Below are 20,203 nucleotides of genomic sequence, written 5' to 3'. Positions count from 1 at the left end.
ATCACGGGCGGGTCTCCAAACACCGAGCTGCGAGCTAAATCCGGCCGGCGCTAGGACCTGGAGAGCTCCTGCACCCTAACCCGGCTCCAGTTCGCGTCCAGAACCACGTCTGGTGGTACCGGCTCGCGTCCGGCGCCGAGAGCTGCGGACCCCCCGACGTTCCGAACAGCAAGCGCACCGGGGGACGTTTTAAATGTTCTGGAGGTTTCAGCGTGATCCAGCCCCAGCATAGCGGCCTGTCTGCCGGCATATTCATGGCGTGAGCTCCGCTGGACACGTTGCTGCATCGAGCTGCAGCCAGAGAACGCGGCGGCAGTAACAGACTGTCAAACTATCCACAGAGTATCCCGCTTTTCTCAGTCTTTAATGTTTTAAAAAACAAAAGTTCATTGGAAATGATAAATCTCTATTTCATTTATTACTGTAGTTCAGCAGAGGACGAAAAGATTTGGTCCTGACAAAAAATGAACATGAAAGTGTTATGGAAATTTTATTTTTGATGTTTTTTATTTTATTTTACTGAACGTTGATCGAAGTTTTGAATTTAAAATGCCCTTCACTTGCACTTGGGCTTTTGTTAGGCATTTTATGTTACAGCCTTTAATTGTTAAGAAAGTTTATCTCAATACAATGTTACAAAATAAAGTATTTCTGATGAAAACTATTAATTTTGTCATTCTTGTTTTCAGAATTAATGTAGAACTACTAAATTCCACGAACCACAATTTTTTTTTCCTTAAAAAAAGGCCAAATGTAAATTTGCGATTAATCGCGAGTTAACTCTGGACAAAATGCGATTAATCGCGATTAAGAATTTTAATCGCCTGACAGCTCTACTTTAAAGACAACATTTATAACATTTGTGATGATAGTAGTCTGATCATTTGGGGGCTATGCTAACATTTGGTCACCAGACGTAAAATGATTTAGGTTCAAAGTCCTTTAGGACAGGAGTGTCAAACTCAATCAAAAAGGGGCCAAAATTCAAAACACACCGAACAGGATAAACATTTATTGAAAACTCTAAAACTTCCAAACCGCAACTGTTTAACATAATTATGAGGTAGAAAAACAGCATTACCTGTGATAATTCTAGTGCGAATGCTGTAAGCTGAATTTGGCCTCTGAAGACGCTAATGCTGAGCTAAAGATGCTGAAACTGATAGCTAAAAATGCTGAAGCTGATAGCTGAAAATGGTGAAGTTGAGAGCCCGCTAAAATGTTAGCTAAATGCCAAATTAGCCAGAAAAAAACTAAAAACAAAAAGACGTAGGTTAGCCAAAACATCTAACATGAAAAAAAAAAAAAAAAAAAAAAAAAGTTAGACTTCAAAATAGCCTAAATAAACCAAAACAGCTAGCATGTAGCTGAAATATTAGCTAAACTTCAAAATATGCTAAAAAAGCTAGCAGAATGCCAATTTTTAAAACTTGAAACCCATAAATTTTTAGCATAATTATGAATAATAAAAAGGCAAGAATATTATTCCAGAATAAATCAACTTAAATCTTAAATAACTTTCAAAATTTTACTCTCCATAAAAATATATTTTGTCAAAATTATTCAAGTTAGAAATGAGCTCAAGATAACATCGGGTCATTAATTACAAACTAAAATGATCTGGAGGGCCGGATATCTTTACCCAGAGGGCCGGATCCGGCCCCCAGGACTTGACTTTGACACGTGCTTTAGGATATCTATCCATTTTCTGTATCTGCTAATTCCCGTTTGTTTTCTTGTCATGAATAGGTGTGCCAAATTATCCCATTAATCTTAATGAATGAATTGCTGTATTTTTGCGCTTTTTTTATTGTGTTAGTTTCATTTTAGCGACACAGTTGCTTCTGTGAAGTCCATTATTATCTGGAAGGGCATTAAACCGCTAATATCGTAGTCATTTACTAAGTCAATAAATATTAAATCAATTAGTAAAACTGGAATCCTGTTGTAGCTTAAAGTTTAAATAGTTTTGTACAAAAAACAGTTTAACATTAAATGACAATACCTCAAATGAGGCTTTTCACAGCAATTACTTGGTTTCAATTATTGCAGCTAAAATTGTAATAATTAGAACTGTACAGGTCACAATTTATTGCACAAGGTTGCTAGAGCCTATCCAGATTTTATTGGGTGAAGGTGGGGTACAGTCTGGACAGTTAGCAGTTCCAACACACGGCCACACAAGCAGTATCTCCATTGACTATGAAATTCTGCAAATTTGATTTACAATAATAAATCTACCAGTTTGGAAACACAACAATTAAAAAATAACTCACATTTATAAAAAAAAAAAAGGTTTTTGTGCCTGGAGGAGATGGTCTTTAAGGAGTTTAAATCAACTTTTTTTTTTTCGCAAAACTGCAGTAGAAACACTTTTCTCTACTTAAATGAGTCACATGACCACAACCAGACACCATGCTTAGACATGTGCTGTAAGAGGCCCCACAACATCACACAGCTCATTAAAAGTTGAGCACTCGTGCAGAATTGTTGGATCCACTGCTCCTCTGTAAAATCGTCAACCACCATTTCCCCAAAATTTGAATGTATCCGCTATGAATCAAAGTATTTTGTAATTTTTTTGTATGCTGTTCTTAACCTATGCATTCCTGGCATTATGATTTTTAAATGTAGTTTTATTAATTATTATTATGTTTTTGTATGCTGTTCTTAACTTCTGTGCTGATAATTCTCTAAATGCTTGATGGTTCTCCATTCCACATCAGTGCTTCCAGAGCTTCTACAACATACAGTAACAAGACTGTATAAGGGATGTGGACTGATTTTTACAATATGGCGCCACCACTTCGACCAGACATTGTCAGTGAGCAGTGACTGGTCCAAAATCTGTCAAATGTTTCAGGTGTACGATGTGGGGGCCAGCAGAATACCTTTAAGGCGTCTGACTGGTCAGTTTATGACTTTAAAGACCTACTCCAATGAAAATCATGATTTTTTTTTTTTTGCTTTTAACATGTTCTTGCAGCATTTTCTTATGATGGAGGAAATATAAAGTAATATAAGCTTAAAACTGAATTTCTGAGTATTTCTATATTCAATTCATGTTGGATCGATTTTAAAAAGCTCAAATTTGTGAAGCAGCAACTGAAATGGACGGACCAAAGTCTTCCTTCTTCAACTCTAAACCTTCCATTTACAGACAGATAAAAATTAAGGTCTTGATTTTCCTAGTCTGAGCTGTTATCTGTCTGCTAGCTGGTTTCTGTGTGTTGCCTTTAGTTGTCAAAAACCAACTGGCTTTCACAACTTTCCAATGGAATTGGAAGTTAGGGAACAGAGGTTTAGTGCAATTGGCCTTGAGTTCAGCGAGCTCCATCCTGGTGATGGATTTGTAATCAACATTTCTCTTGGGATTCTTTGCGTATTGGGATTACAAGAGAAAATGTGTTTCATCTGGTTTCTATTTCTTAGACCCACTGAGGCCTATTGATGCAAATATGCATCAAACCACTTTGACCTTAATTTAGCATTGACTTGAAAGTCAAAACTTCAGGGATTTTTTTTCAGAGCTCGAAATAAATTCAGACATCAAGGGGTGAGCCGTCCAATGTGGGTGACCCATCTGGAAAATACCACTCAGACTGATGGAAGAGCGGCAAAATGGTTCACGGAAGAAGATTTGAAGTATTTTAAAGACCAGCCGCCATAACTCGACCTCAAGACAACATGCACTACAGAATAAAAATAAAAAAATTAAATTTGCAAAAATATGTAAAAAAAAAATAAAGTATCAGAGTAAGAATGGTTATTCTGACAAATATGACTGAGTAATAGTTTATTCCTCTGTAGATCTATGGGATTTTGGCTTCTTGGCTACTTCCTGTTTGGGGGTGGGGGGTGTCACTCAGTCCAGTACTGCAAAGGAAAACCATCAACTGAGAGTCAACCAGGAAATCTCATGTGCAGAGAAAAGTGAACTGTGATGCTAGGTAGTTTCATTAAAACTTCTCTCTGAAGGACAAAATGACAAAATACAAAACAGTAGAATCTACTGGTGTTACATTTGATGCAATAAAAGCTTTGATGGTGCATTGATCTTTGACCGTTTGCCATTCCGGCTCACGTTGTGTCCTTGCAATGTTTAAACCAAAAATAAAGCAACAACTCCTCCAGGAGGTTATAGACCGACACAGATCAGACAAACTCAGCACTGATATATTATACCTGGAGACAAATGCTTCCCTTTTCCAACACAAGACATGAGAGACAATAGAAAAGAGATACAAACAGCTACCACTAGACTCAAGAAAGTTTCATTGGTTTCATTGTACGTCTTTAAACTAACGTTACTTTTTTTCCCAATAAGTCTGCTATTCTTGGCCAGTAGCTCCACTTCTCAGTATGGGATCTTTTGCCAGAACATTTGTAGCACATCTTTACACAAATACCTGCAGTAGCGATCCTGTATTTCACAGGGTTCATGGTTTCCTCTATGCGGATGCAGTTTCCCATGAATCTTCTGGGCGCTTAAGTCCCTGAGATCCAATTTACTCCCCTCATTGTTACAAGTGTGTAAAAGCCTCAAATCCAGCACTTCCTGTGTTTGCCTCCTCGGGACAGGAAGCAGTCTGGACCACGAGATCAAAGAGGGCGACTCCGTTCTTATCACAGGCTCTGAGACGCAGAACTGCTGAGTAAAACTTTTGTTTGTTTTAGCAAAACTGAGAAAAATGGAGGGAAAGAAAGAGGGCATTTAAGCATGAGGCTTGGATAACTAAACAGAAGCAGCCCAAAGACAAATGATTTATTGTGAGTAAAAATGAAGCATCAACTATGGAAAGGATTTCTTGCAGAAGTTCGTCTATAACAACAAAGCAATCAAAGGTTTATAGAAACAGTTGAGAGCAAATTAAAAAAAAAAAATCAAAACCTTTCTGATTAAATAACTTAGAAATGTCAGATTTTTGCCAAAATAAATTTGCATTGAGCTTATGATGACTCTAAGGAGCTCCTAAAGACCCCTACCTGGTGTGCACTAGTTAGTAACCAGAACATTTATTATTTTTACTTCAATTTTTTTTCTTCAATGTCTCTTTAGGCGCTCCGTAGTAAAGAGCCCCTGCACAGAGAAAATTGATTAACACCCAAGCAGGACACAGGGCATGGCGCTCTGTGAAAGAAAAAGGCGAGCAAAACTGCACTGAAAAAATCCACCAACAGAGAGACCGCAAAAGATAAACTGCCATGTAGCAAGGAGCATTGTAACTGACTCTTGAAAGGTCTCTTGTGCTCAAGACCACTTTGTTTTACCAGTTAGTATCTGGTGTATTTTTTTACTTTAATGTAAAAAAATACATTATGAATCGGAAAGTGCTGATAGTGTTTTTGTTTTTCTTTTTGAGAAAATTCAGCTCAAAATTGTATTTCTGAGCATTTCCTTATTTGAATTGTGAATCAGGATCAGACAAAAAAAGTTTTTTTTTAAAAAGATGGTATTTATGTTACAGCTTCCTGCTCCGTTCTGATGCATCCACCTGCAGACAAACAGATCCATGAACGTCTCAGTTCGCCTCATTCGAGCTGGAATCTGGATTAAAACTGTACGACTGGATATCTCCAATACTGCTCGCCGTTTTGTTGCAGTGGTCATGTTAGGTTGGGGTTGTGAGGGGGTGTAAGCTAGCAGGAGAGCATGTAAACGGATGGGTGACGGGAAGTGGGTGTGGAGTTGCTATGCACCAACAGTTATGCCCACAACTCAGAAGGCAGAAACTGTCTTAGAAGACAACAGCTTTTTTAACATTTTTATTTGGCTAAAACAGCATAATCACAACTAAAAGACCACTGGAACAATTTTTCGATAGATTAAAGAAGTGCGACTAACTGTGACAGTGTTGGCTAGTTTCATGAAAAGTTTCATTGTTTTTGTTTTGGCCGTCCTGGAGTGATTTTGTCTTCGTTTCCTTTTCACCGTTTTCCTGCATTTCCTTCCTAATGAATGATCTCGTTTTCCGTTTTTGTTTCTCTGCTTCTACGTTGTCTTCAGTTTCTTTCCCTTTTACTCTACTGTTACTATTTATTTAGATCCATTTTTATTGTGTAAACTAAAATGTGTAAGACATAAGTTTCAAAAGTTTTTCCTTTTTTGTATTTACGTGACTAAAGTCCCAAACCTTGACATTGAAAATGTACAGTTGAAAAAAACGGAAAAAGAAACACTAATATTTGAACAAAAGCTTTTTGGAATCTTCTTTATTGGTAAAATCCCCCCAAAATATTTGTTTTTATAATGTCCAACTATTTAAATTGAAAAATATTTTAATTCTGTTGATTGATGTATTCAGGATATTCGGGTTCCTTTGTTGCTTATGAGTTAAAACACATTCTCTGTGATTTAGCCATCTTTGTACGCTGAGTTTTTTCTGTCTTGATTGACTCCTTAAAGTTGTCAGCGGGTTTTCAGCATCAGAAACTGATTCTGAATCAGTGTTTAGTCTCAAACTGCGCTGACATGAAGGCCCGACCACAAAGCCGTGGACTTCTGGGACATCAGCCAGTGGCTGATAGATCCATCAATGACAGCTCCAGTCAGAGTCAGCAGCTGCTGACCACAGCGATGCGGGGAGTTTAACACCATCTGAAAAGGCTCCGTTTCATTTATATGCAGTTCCATACCAGGTGGGAGGAGACTCACAGCTGACTGAGTTCTGTTGGAGGCCGTCAAACAAACTTTAATTGGGTCAAACGTCTGACTTTTTATACGTGGGAGCAAATTGACATTATTGTTAGAAAAGTCTTAAATGGGTTGTATAAATGTGTCAATATCAAAATTCATAATGTATGATGGGTGTAAAACTTATACAGTCACATACAAATTTCTACCGGCCTACTGATTCTCATCATAAAATGATCAAATGTTTCCCCCGGAACTTTCTATTAACTGTGTGTACGATTTCTTGATTGTGATTGGTTAAATTCTGTCATTAGTCCCAGTAAACATGTGGCAACAATGTTGCAGGACCCTGTGTGATACTTTCTAGCTCATTTTTAAAATGTCAACTGTAAGACGACGATCACATAGCCTCATATGCCAACATGCTGCGACCTGCTCTGTGGCAGTCCAGTGACAGGCAGGGACTACACCATAATGAAATTGAGTGACAGCTGGGGGGCCGCAGGACGGTGGCAGCCAGACGGCCGGCCAGCAGCAGCTCTGATTGGACGATGTGTAAATGTCCCCTGATGTCACTATATTTTATGTATGCCCAGGGGTTTATAATAAGCAAGCCCTTCTGCATGCCTGACGGCCGTCTGACTGCCACAGTCTACATTCATGGGCATGCCAACCGTTTAAAAAAAAAACCAAAAACAATCAGGCGGCAGCATGAAATCTTCAGCGGATGCCTCCCCATCGCGTGGTTGTACTCATGATCGTACCATAAACAAAATTAACCTTTTTTCTCTGATTTAAACCACTGCAGTTTGTGCCTCTGAATAGGACAACTGATACTTTCCTGTTCAGGTGATTCATATGCAGAATTTTACAGTGATAATGATATGTAACATTTAATGTGAATCCAGATTCATGTTGACCAAAGCTTTATTTCCCCAAGACACTTCATTTTATGTCTGGGATTCAAATAAAAAATGTATGGTAATTTGGGTTACAAAAAAATTATTTATACGTTTTCCTTTTCTTTGTGAAGAAATAAAAAATAACCCATTAAAAAAAAAGTTTGAATCTTCCCAGCTCTTCCAGAGCTTCTTCCTTAAAGTGTCTGGGATTTCCTTCGGGGACAGACTGAGCATCTCAGAAATGTCAAAGAATCCATTTGTCTGCAGAGACGCAACAGCAGCAAACTGTCAGGAAATCAAACGCTGTTCAAACGGGATGGTGGCAAAAAGTTGATCGAGTTTTCAATATTCATATTACCTCTATTATGAATGCTTTCCATTACGGGAGGGGCTGTTCTTACAGCCCATCTTAAAAATTTGTAAAAAAATAAATAAATAAATAAAATTACCAATAAATAATTAAGTAATAGAGGTTGGATCATGCTTCCTCCCATTCCCTTTCACACAATTCAAACTATTTGACTTTCTCGATATATTTAATGAATCTAATGTGACTTGTGTGTATTGTGTACTTTGTGCAGTATGGGCATCATCTTTCATATTTATATATTTTTCATTTTAATTGCCTAGCTTATGTTTTAACTAATGTCTGAAATGGGTTTGATATATCTGTGTTTTTATTGTATTATTTTGCTTTAATCCTTGAAATAAAACTAATAAATCAACTAAAAATCCAAAAATGTTTAGAGTATTTTTTTCTTCGAAACTGTTTCATGAACTAATTATGATTTTTTTTTTAAATGGGAGTTTATGTTGTTCAAAAAATAGGTAGATATAACTTTCTAGCTAGACAACAATAATGCTGTATTTTCTCTTATTAGCCCTGAAAAAGTTCTCCATAAATTAGCTTGTAAATCTGGAATATTAACACAATTTTACACCTTTAACCCGTTGTGCTATCAATGGGGTCCAGATGACCCCACCCATACACTGATGTGTGATCTGTCCCATGACAAATGTAGACATGATTTTATGTCTACCACAGACACCAGTAAAGATAAAAAAATCTTCTAAATAAAAAAGTTCAGTGCGCTGTCTTGTGGGGTCCAGATGACCCCACTTTTAATGTAAACATGCCTAGGAAAGCACAAGGGATAAATAAAATAAAAGACACAAAGTCCAAGCGGGTTGTGTGTGAGCACAGACAACCGTCTCTGTTTACTTGGAGGGCCACAGCAAAGCGTTGCAGCTCAGAACCGTCGGCTCACAAGACTCTTCAGAAAAACGCTGCTCCAGTGTTAGAGAGGAAAACACCAACAGCTCAAGGCTGTGTCAGCGACATCACACACATAAACAGACCCCACATAAAGGATAACAGCCACACATTCACAGTGGGACAATGAACACTACACCCTCTTCCTCAGCGCGCTTTAAGGAGGCTGGTGAAATCACAGGCAGGAACAGAGAGGGAACTGGAGAGCACGCTGGGCTGCAGCTGATAACACAAATGTGTCACTGTTGTCTTCAGACTGCGGCGGTCCTCCAGCTTCTCTGCATCATCTACATAAGAGCGTTTCAACACAACTTCATTTATTGGGATTTACACCACGGTTGGGTGAATACTCTATTCTGGTAGCAGGGTTTGGATGAAAAAATTAAAATTGACAGCTAAAAAAAGAAGTTCCGATCCCAAATGTTCTGTGTTTTTGTGCTGGCCTAAACGCCAGTTGACAACCGAAGCAACAGAAACTTAGAACATAGCTGACATTACGTTATATTGAGACTTTGGTTTCTTTGAAACAAACTTTGGTGTCATCTATACAAAAACAAGCGATAAGAGGTGAACTTTCCCTCTGAAATGATGCTTTGTGTCACTTACGATGACATTCAACATTTACATCACTTTCCTCTGCTGCTGCAGAGCCAGGACAGTGCAGGCTCTATACTCATTACCATGACAACGCATTGCACTGTAAGTAAAATAGTCTGTTTTTAGTGAAAAATAATTTAAACTTAAAAATAAAAAAGTACCAATTGATTTAACATTTACATTTTTTGTCAGTGACTATGAAGATCATTACCTGACTGATACCAAAGTGTTTTATCAGGAATGAATGGCTTCATGGAAGCCTGAACTGCTTTAAAGTTCTCCACTTGAATGATGACTCCGATTCATTAGCAAATAGTACACATGAGGTTAATTCAAGAGTGTGTGTGGCCTCATAGGTCAGGAAAAGGATCTTGTAGGTGATCCGGTGGGTGATGAGTAGCCAGTGAAGATGCCCGAGTACAGGAGTGATGTAGTCAAAGGAGGAGGGTCTGAGTGATGATGCGGGCCGCAGAGTTCTGGACCAGTTGAAGTTTGTAAAGATCTTTTTGTGGGGGTCCAAACAGCAGCAAGTTACAATAATCCAGAGGCGAGAAGAGATGGGGTACAGCAGTGGAATGAGGCTGGAGGGAGGGTTGGAGATGGAAGTAGGCGGTCCGGGTGACATTGAAGGAGAGAGAGATGTCCATTTTAAGTTTGTAACATCTATCCATCCATCTTCTTCCTCCTCTTCATCCGGGACCGGGTCGCGGGGGCAGCAGTCTAAGCAAAGATGCACAGAATTCCCTCTCCCCGGCCACTTCCTCCAGCTCCTCTGGGGGGACCCCGAGGTGTTCCCAGGCCAGCCGAGAAACAGTCTCTCCAGCATGTCCTGGGTCTTCCACAGGGCCCCCGCCCAGTGGGACATGCCCGGAACACCTCACCAGGGAGGCGTCCAGGAGGCATCCGGACCAGATGCCCGAACCACCTCAACTGGCTCCTCTGGATGTGGAGGAGAACCGGCTCTACTCCGAGCTCTCTCCGGGTGACTGAGCTTCTCACCCGATCTCTAAGGGAGCGCCCAGCCACTCTACGGAGAAAACTCATTTCAGCCGCTTGTAGTCGGGATCTCGTAATTTCAGTCACGACCCAGAACTCATGACCATAAGTACTGGAACGAAGATCGACCGATAAATTGAGAGCTTTGCTTTCTGGCTCAGCTCTCTTTTCACCACAACGGACCGGTACAGCGACCGCATAATAGCGGACGCAGCTCCAATCCGCCTGTCGATCTCAAGCTCCGATTGTAATATATTGATATTATTTAATAAGTAAACTTCAAGTATACCAAGTCTAAGAATACTTAAGTACATTTAGGTAGAACAATTTTTGCTAAGGCTTTTTCCTCACAGCAGAGCCAAACCTTATGTCTCTTTTATAATTATATATCTATTTATTGTGCCTGTATGTATTGTGTGTGGTGTCATGGGGTGTGTGTATGAATGGAGCATGTGTGTGTGGGGGTGTGTGTGTGTGTGTGTAAGTGGTTGTGGACCCAAAATGCAGAGAACCTGACAAGGAAGACCTGAAAACCAGATACTTAAATAAACTGATGGTAATTCACTGAAATGAAGACAGCTTTGAATTTTGACAAGCCTGAAACTGATGTGACTGGTGGATGATTTAAAACGTAACATGTCCAAAACCCATAACATAACTGACAAAAACCAAACTTAAGTCCACAATCATCACATTCTTGTATTTTGTTGTCTTATTTTAATTTTAAAGCACTTTGAGCTGCAATAGCCTACATAGAATACATAGAAAGCACTTAAAAAAATAAAGTTTAATTGTTATATTGCTAAGTTATTGTCAAACGAACAGTTCTTTCTGCAACTCACTCAATCAATCAAATCCTTTATTACTCCCACAATGGGGAAATTCTCTATCCTCAAAGGTCTCAGTCTGAAAAATAAGCAGGTACTTTGGTAAAAATGTTCAGTTTGTTGTTTATTTGGGGTTCTGGACTAACAAGCTTTAGTTAGCACCATTTTAGACTGATGTGCTGGAATGGATTGATCATTGCTGTGGCCGCAGCACACTGTCAGATATGATCAGAGACCCCACGTCACACACAGTCATGGGCAATCACCAAAAGAATCAGACGTTGGATCCAAACACTTCTTTTCAACATTGAGAGGGCTGAGTTAAGGTGGCCCTTGGACACCTCCCTGAGGAGGTTTCCTGGGCATGTCCCACTGGGAGGAGGCCTCAGGGAAGACCCTGAACGTGCTGGAGGGACTCCTAGCTGAGGATCTATGGAGAGGACAGTTCAAGCTGCTGCCTCTGCCAGCCGGCTCTGGATACGTTTGAAAAAATGGACATATGAACATTTCATTATATCTTTTGTTTTTTGGGTCAGTCATAGAATTTCATGTTCTGAATTCTCTTACACTTTTTTTTTTTTTTTAGCATTTTTTGTTCTCAGCCCTTTGGAAAAATGAGGTTAAAAAAGCACTACTTTGGTTTTGGGGCAAAACAAAATTTGAAAAAATTCCTCTCATTGTTCTTCTGGTGCATTCGTCTCCATCCTTTCGTAGCCTCAAGCAAACGCTCCATCACCACCAGAGTGAATACATTTCCAGTGTGGAGGTGCCACTCCTGCAGCCTGATTTCCCTGAAACATCACACAGACGGGCTGATTGTGAGAGATGACGCGCTCGCACCCCTCTAACAGGCTCACATAAGCCCACATGCTTAAGCCACCCTAGGCTAATTCAATTCCACTGCCATTCCAGAGGTAATAGAGTGTGCCAGCACCTCCTTTTGCTGTCGCGGGGCATAAAAGAAATGGGTCAACAGCAGCTAATTGTGGTCAGTTTGACACCCTGATGACTTAACATCGTCTAGTGACACTTTATTTTCAGAGCTGGTACACGTTCATGATTAAGATTTATTAGGGATAATAGACTTTGCCTGCAGTGATTTTCATTGAGCTAAGATGACTTTGAAGTACAAGTATAATTGTAACCTGGAACCTCACAGCTGTCTCGTGGGAATAACATTTAACGGCTGTCATTCGCTGACTTCCATCCAAAGCTTCACACTCGATGAATCTAACCTTAAGCTTTAAAAGGCTAAAAGCCTAGAAAAGTTTTCTGACCCAATTCTGCTTTGTAACTTAAAACAATAATTTTTATGTTTTTATCATGTCATCTGAATGTGGCCTTTTCAACAATGAAACAAATGTATTAGTGGAACTCAGGATACTGTCAGGAAATGGTGGTGGAAGACCCAAACGCAGGAGACCAGACTTATTGGCAGAAACTTAAACATTTACTGAAACTTAACCATGACAAAACCATGGGAGACAGAACCAGTGATGTAGAATAACAGCACAGATGACCTGACCACCTTAGACCCAGCAGGAGAACTTTTGTTTTCTGGACTTGTCTTGTTTTGTTCTTCCATGCCCAATCCTCCTAGGTTTTTGGGCATCTGGGATCTTTCCCTTTGGGGAGGGGTACTGTAAGGGTTCTGCGGTTTTGTTTGGAGTGTCACACCTATTCCAGGTTAATAATGACTCACAGCTGTTATCATTTCAGTTAATAGCTCTCAGCCTATTTAAGTCTCTAGTTTTCAGTTCATACTTGTCAGGTCTTCTGCTTTGTCCTGTCACCATTTTTGTTTCTCCATGAGTTTTCGTCATGCTTTGGTTACTTTAGTAAGTGTTTGGTTCCAGTCACCAAGCCTGGTCTCTTGCATTTGTGTCCTCCACCACCATTTCCTGACAAAGACATGGCCAAATGTTACATTCTCATTTCTATTCATAGTGCTGGGAATGCAGTTGTTCCCATAGCTATATTCTAAGGAACCTTAAATGTCCCTCACACTGGAAATAAGTATTGCATCTCCTATTAACTGTTAAAAGTTTTAATAAACAAGTTAGACACACAGGGTGTGTCCAAATTCAGGTGCTGCGTCCTTCCTGGGCTGGATTTATTGGCCGCTCATGTCACAGCGCCGCGACAAGGACTGTGCAAATTCGACGACTCCTTCAAATGCGGCCGACAAATACGGCCTTATTTTTTTAGATTTCAAGGATTTGTCTGATGTATCCTTCTATGCTGCCCATATCCCAAGATGCATTGTGCTCGAACCTGGACATTTACAGACAACAATGGTTGATTGTGCAGCTGGAACCGGATTTGGAGAAAATTTCACATTTAAATGTTGTGCCTCAGCCTTAAATAGAGCATGTGTGATACATCTGATCCAACACCTCCAAAGTTAAAAGTTTGATCAAAAAAACTCAAAAATTTCAAGCTTCATGGGCGACAGGATCTATAGGCTAGACTTGCCCAAGTTCACAGCCGTCAATATCCACTCTAACCGCTTGACAAAGGGCCCGGCCATCGTCGACCGGGAAGGCTTTGAAGGATGCAGCACCTGAATTTGGACACACCCAAAGATAGTACATGGCTCCGCCCATCCTCCCAAACCCATGGAGAAAAACATCCCCAAAACATAATGTTTCCACCTCCAGGCTTGACAGTGGGGATGGAGTTCTGGGGTCATAGGCAGCATTTCTCTACCTCCAAACACGACGGGTGTAGTTAATGCCAAAGAGTTCCACGTTGGTATCATATAACCACAGTTCTTTCTCCCTGTCACTCTCTGAATCATGACAATGTCAAACTTCATGTGGGTTTGTACGTGTTCTAAGCAGGGGGACTTTGCGAGCACTGTAAGATGTTAAATTACTGTGGTGTAAAGTATTTCCAATGGTTTCCGTGGTGACTATGGTAGTTGATGTAAGATCATCAACTAACTCCTGCCGTGTTGTTTTAGGACAATTTGTCTGTTCTCAGGCTCATAGAAACTTTGTGTCCAATATAACAAATGTGTGTTTGAGCTGGGATTTATTGTAGACAGGACACAGCTGGAAGATATACGATATTCTGCATTTAAAATGAACGTTTTTTTACTGATCACCGCTAGCTCAGTGGAGAAATTAAGTGTTGGTGTTAGACCGGGGGCTGTGCTGGCAGAGCAGACTCTTCCTGAAAGGAATGTCAGATTGTGAGGATCCGCTTGTTTTCGTAGGTATGGGAGGGGCTGCTGTTAAGAGTGCAGGTTTACTCAGAAATGTGTGAATTGTTCAAAATACCAATTTGGGGTTTTTTTATAGGTAAAAATTAACAGTATAATATACTTAAGAGCTTAAGCTGTTTTTTATGGTATGGCCCCTTTAAGACATTTCTTCCCTTTTTTAAAGAAATATTAATGGAATTTTGGTCCAATTTTAAGTGATTTCATTTAGAAACTCACCCTTATCACAGAACCACAGACATATGCACTATAGTTGAGGTATTTAATTTTCATAAAAAGACAAGACACAGGGTGGAAAAAAATTACAACTGTATACAAACAAATGTATATAAAATTATGACTGCATATTTCTTCCTTGGGGGAGGAACAAGTTAAAGCTGCTCAAGTTTAGTCAGCAGCAGAGGACACATCCACTCCTGAATGGACATCAAGCCTCGGGAGTGCCGATCATCCCCCCTCACACACCTGCAGAGCGCCCCTGCTCTCCAAAGCCGCACGCAAACATAACATTCATCCTTGGATAGAATAGAGCTCCAGCAACCTGCCATGAAATTGCTTTTTAGCAGTGATATTGAAGGAAGAACAAATCACAGGCAATATGAAAGAGATCTAAAATAGATCTGAAATGTACTCTGATGGCACAAGATACATACAGAATATACAGGCGTTTCACTGCAGCTGAAGTGCTGCACAAACATGTGTCAGCGACATGTACTCAGACAAAAGCTCATATGACTGATCCTATTATTGTATTTGTCTAATATTTAGGCTTGACTGATGAGCTTTTGACAAATGTATTCTGTCACTAACTTTAATTAACAGCAGGGCATTCTTGCATGGTGAAAGAGTTGAATACATCATTACATTGTTGAGCGACCATCTTTCATGAAAGCCAACAAAAGCCCTTCAGGACAAAAACAGTCAGCGTGAACGGTGTTATTTAAGCCAGGAAATTAAACTCTGGTTTTTCAAAGGAAAACACTGCCGTTTAAAATACCACAAAATGGAAACATTTTCCTGCTGACCACACAGAGACGAGATCAACTCGTTAACCTGATAATCATGTAAAAAACCAGATGTTTAATCCCATCAGATCCGTGTGAAAAAGCTGTTTTTTTGATGTAGCAAATGAAATGGACGGGCCGAAGTCTCCCTGCTGAGCTCCCTTCTGATCCACTTCCAGACAAATAGATCCATTTACGTCTTTGTTTTCCTCCTCTGATCTGGAATCTGGATCAAACCTGTAATCCTGAATAGCTTGGATATTGCTTATAAGGGTAGGAAGCGAAAGCTAAAACAAAACATTTCTTGGTCAGAACCAAAAAAAAAATTTAAAAATTAAAAAAACCAAGGAACTCATGCGTTTTGATTGTAGTGATGTTTTTTTTAGATTGATGTTATTTGCACATATTTATGTTCGACCAAACACAAAAACTGATGGAAATTCCTGTTAACCAGGTGTGTGGGGTTTAAGAAGTACATTGTTGCTTAGCACGCACATATTTTAAAGGCGTCCAAGACCAAATGTTGTCGTTGGTTGCTAGTATTAAACCAACAGTAACCCTAACCCTTCCTCAGGGTCCGAGTGGCCAAGAAAAAAGTTCAGGGCTTGGCGCACACGTTATGAAAATTACAAAAGGACTTTTTTATAACTGGACAACAATAGGCTAGTTATTAAAGCTCAGAGTTAGCTTCCTTGTTTTTGATTTATTATTGTCAATCTTTTGATGAACATCGTCCTTTTTATAACTGAGTAAGTTTAAGTGGTGTATTCCCTACTGCTTTTTGGACTATTTTCCACCACTTCTGGGACTGAAACCATCTGCAGTTACATTGTTTACATGATCGGCTTTTGTCGCCTAGCAACCACCAAAGAGCACCAGAGAAACAAGTGAAGATGATGGCTGTTATTTTCAACAATTCTATTGGAACAACTTAATTTGCCCGCTGTGGGATCAATATTGTAAATTAGATTTTAGTTTAACAAAATGAGCATCAGTGCGCAATACACATGCACAGTTTGTGGTATCGATGTTTTATACCTCAGTAACCTGTGATGTATTTTTGACTGTATTTCAACGAAGGAAATTTTGTAATCAAATTTTGAAAAAGCCAAATTGAGAACAAATTCAAGTCATATTTAAAACAGAAATGTTAAATGTAAAACTTCAGATTTTTTGCAAAGTTGTGCACAATTTAGTCCATATGCATGTTTCATTTGGACATTTCTCCCATATGGTTTACTTTACAAGAGTTGCACTACTTTAGTTAAGTTTGTACTTCTGAGCTGCACATTTTAAAAATAAGTCATTACAAGTCATCTTGACTTCAGTACACACTGATGGTTTAAATCAGAGGCTTCTCTAAAATCACCACGTCACTTATGCAAATTACATTTAGGTTTGACTTTTTTCCTGTTCAAAACCTTTAAAAACATAAATAGATATCTCGTCCAAGCAGCCGTTTAGACGCAGCTTCACACAAATAGACAGCGTGAGACACTGTGTGAAGCAAACAGTGACAGGTCTATCATTTACAGCCAGATTAGTCTGTGGGATTAGCCAAGATGACGAAGAGCTTCCACGCAGCCTTAAGCCATCCATTAAAGGCATGTCACCACATTTGCTTCCTTTTATATAAAGATCGTTGACTTAAGAGGGGAAAAAAGCTTTATGTCAGATAGTCTACAGATTTATGATTAAATAAAAATAATAAATAAATGAATAAATAAACTCAGCTCCAGGCAGAATGTAAAGCTCGTCCGCCTGTCAGATGAGGCTTTTTCCCTTCAATCTTTCTGAAAGTTTCCATCACGTTTAATCACTGCACCATGTGAGCAAAGCCAGACCGACTCCGCGCTCACTGTGCTTGTTAGATGAAGAAGATTTCTCATTTCAGACTAAATAAGACATCGGAGCTCTCTGACCTTGAGACAACAGCTGTTTGTTTAACCCTCTCCCAAGAAGAGCCGCATTTGCATAAACGGTGCAGTCGTGCAGCACTGCTCCGTGATAAACATTTACCCATATGTGAAGCAATCCTGGAGAAAGGTAATGAAACTGCTGATCGACACCGCGGCTGCACACACACACAGCCAAAACATCAAATGTCAAGAGTCTGGGCCTCTATTGATCGCACAGCTGGGCATCATGGGAAAGAACTGTGGAGCAGCTCACAGAGGTTAATGTACTGGCAGCCCAATCTACTGGGTTCCAGTCAATACATCAACATCTATTGAATGCACATCACACAGACATCAGCAGTGGTACAGATTGTTAAAATGCAGCAGTATATACAGTTACAATCATCAGTGCATTGTTTGTTTTAACTCACCTGACACGGATGACATCATTGGTGTAGGACCCAAAATGGAGGAGCCCAGGAAGTCAGAAGTTTAAAAAAAAACAAACAAAACCATGAAACCAACAGAGATACAAAAAGGAGACAAACCAGATGAGCTGCAAGCCAGATCATTAAATACAAAGAGGATGATTACCTTAAATGATGACAGCTGTGGATCGTTGAGAACATGAACCTGAGACAGAGAGAGCACACAAATGTTTCACAATGTCCAAATTCCCCCCAATCCCTAATGGCTAAAAACTAGATAGTGCAAGACTATCCAGTGCCCTGGATTTTAAAAGCAATTTGGACACCATGCTCACTACTTTTATTTCTTTTTTTAAAGGATAACAAGTTGGATAACAAGGACAAGCAAGTTGGAGGCTGACTCCACCCACAGCCGAAATGTGAAAATCCAGTCAGAGGGGCGGGGCTTAGGGGCAGGACTGTTCTCATTACTGGAGCTGCAGATCATGACGTGGGACTTCTGAAACTTACATGGTTTGACCAATCACAAAATTCAACTGTAATACCTCAACTCAACCCTTAAGGGGGCAGCACACAGACGGATTTTGACTATTTTCAAGGATTAAACAAGTTCAATAATAATATATCAAAAATTTGGCAATGACCAACAGACAGCACTTTCAAAGCCCCATTTATAGAGTTTAACAGACAAAAAAAAAGTTAAATTTAGGGTTTGGATATGGTTTAGATATGATGTCACTGATTTCACAATGAGAAAATAAAATCAATTCTAACATTCGTGACTCCACTGTGTTCTGATGATGAAAATGTGGATGGTTTATTAAAAAATTACATTTAAACACGTTTTCTTCGTAAAAATTGTTTGACCGCAATGCATTGTGGTCTATATTCGTTAAAGTTAAGTATTGATGCTAACTAGTTCCTCGAAAAGACTTCTAGGAAATTTCTAGGGCACTTGATTTTGGAATTGTAGATTTGGAAAGCACTAGAAGATGACAAACACACTAAATAGTGAGTAGTGATAATCCATGACAAAAAAAAAAAAACATGTCTGAAGACAAAACAAAACAAATGTCAATCAAAGTTCTCATTCAACCAAGTGATTTTGTTTTCAAATGGTGTCTGGACTTAAAATCTTTTAAAAACATAACATGCATGTGGTGTGCATGTGGTGACTGGATGGCTCAGTGGGCCAAGTATAGGGTTTGCATGCAGGAGCCCTGGGTTCAATCCCAGGGTTGTCCACTGATCTCCATCCAGATTGGGTCCCTAGGAAAGACCCTTGACGCTGCTGCCTAGCTGGGTCCCTGTGCCCCTCAAGTACAAGGTTGTGTCAGGAAGGGCGTCCGGCGTAAAAACTCTGACAAATCACTGATGTGGAACAGTGGGTGCTGTTACGCTGTGGTGACCCCGAAAGGTGAAGAAGTTTTATTTAGTTTAAATTCTATTTTTGGAGAGTTTGACATGTTTTTTAACCCTGGAGAACACATGGGATCTATCTAACTAGCTAGCTAGCAGAAAAATCTGAAAACTTTTTACTTTTAAATTGAGATTTAAACATTCTAGATACTACCATCTAGCTGTCTAGCTAGTAACCTAGCTACTGTAAAGTTGGATATCACTAGAAATGTACAAATTCTCATTAATGTTTTTCATCCATGCACAGAATAAACAATTAGACAATTTTACACAATAAGAACCTTTTTTCATAAAGTTTAGCAAAATACATTTGAGGTAATAGAAAACATGGTTTTTGGAGCTCAGTTTTTCCTAATGTAAGAAGCAATGATTTTTTTATTCTCCCAAAACAACCAAAGATTGCCCAATTGATGCTATCCAAATTGAACAAAGAATTAGTCAAATTAATGTTAAAGCCCAGAAGGAACTAGTTCTTGGGTTCTCCAAGGTTAAAGTAGCGTAGATTAGATTGATTATTAGATGCATATAGATTGGTGATGCTTCAAGAAATTTGTAAGTTCAAATTTTATATAAAAAATGTTCAAATTTTTTTTGTTTGTATTTGTAGTAAGGAAAAAATAAACATTGCAGAATGTGATGAAATGCAGTTAAAGAACATTTTGGTCAGGTTTGGCTCAACCTGAGGCCGGGTCGCTGCCTTGGTTAGGAACGACAGTGAAAAGAGCACACGCCCCTCAGCACTTGTCCCCGCAATCACCCTTGACAAGTTCCCTCGCGCAGCGACCGACCACTTTAAAAATAATCAATGCTCACAAAGCAGCAGAAAGCTAAAAGCAGCAAAGCATTTCTAAGAAGCTGTTTCCTCAGTTACAAAAACGCCAGATAACAATGGCAGTGATGGAGTCAGCCGAGAAAAACGACAAAAACTCATGAAGGAACAGCTTTACCAAGAACAGAAACAAGCAGCAAGCTTTGTTCCTTTCTTTAAAACTAGAAATG

At 39.4% G+C, this 20,203-nt stretch overlaps 1 long non-coding RNA gene across 1 annotated transcript in view; it reads right to left on the bottom strand.

Moving 5' to 3' along the window:
* Positions 1 to 18,193, bottom strand: part of LOC112151850 — a 49,970-nt gene extending 31,777 nt beyond the window's left edge. Inside the window, exon 1 of the long non-coding RNA XR_002920195.2 lies at positions 17,789 to 18,193. This is a non-coding gene — a long non-coding RNA (uncharacterized LOC112151850). The remainder of the gene's footprint in view (positions 1 to 17,788) is intronic.
* Between the last annotated feature and the right edge of the window lie 2,010 nt (positions 18,194 to 20,203).

The sequence above is a fragment of the Oryzias melastigma genome, linkage group LG17, assembly GCF_002922805.2.
Source record: "Oryzias melastigma strain HK-1 linkage group LG17, ASM292280v2, whole genome shotgun sequence".
Lineage (NCBI taxonomy): Eukaryota > Metazoa > Chordata > Actinopteri > Beloniformes > Adrianichthyidae > Oryzias > Oryzias melastigma.
The sequence above is the reverse complement of the archived record's forward strand: the minus strand, read 5'-3'. Positions and strand labels throughout refer to the sequence as shown.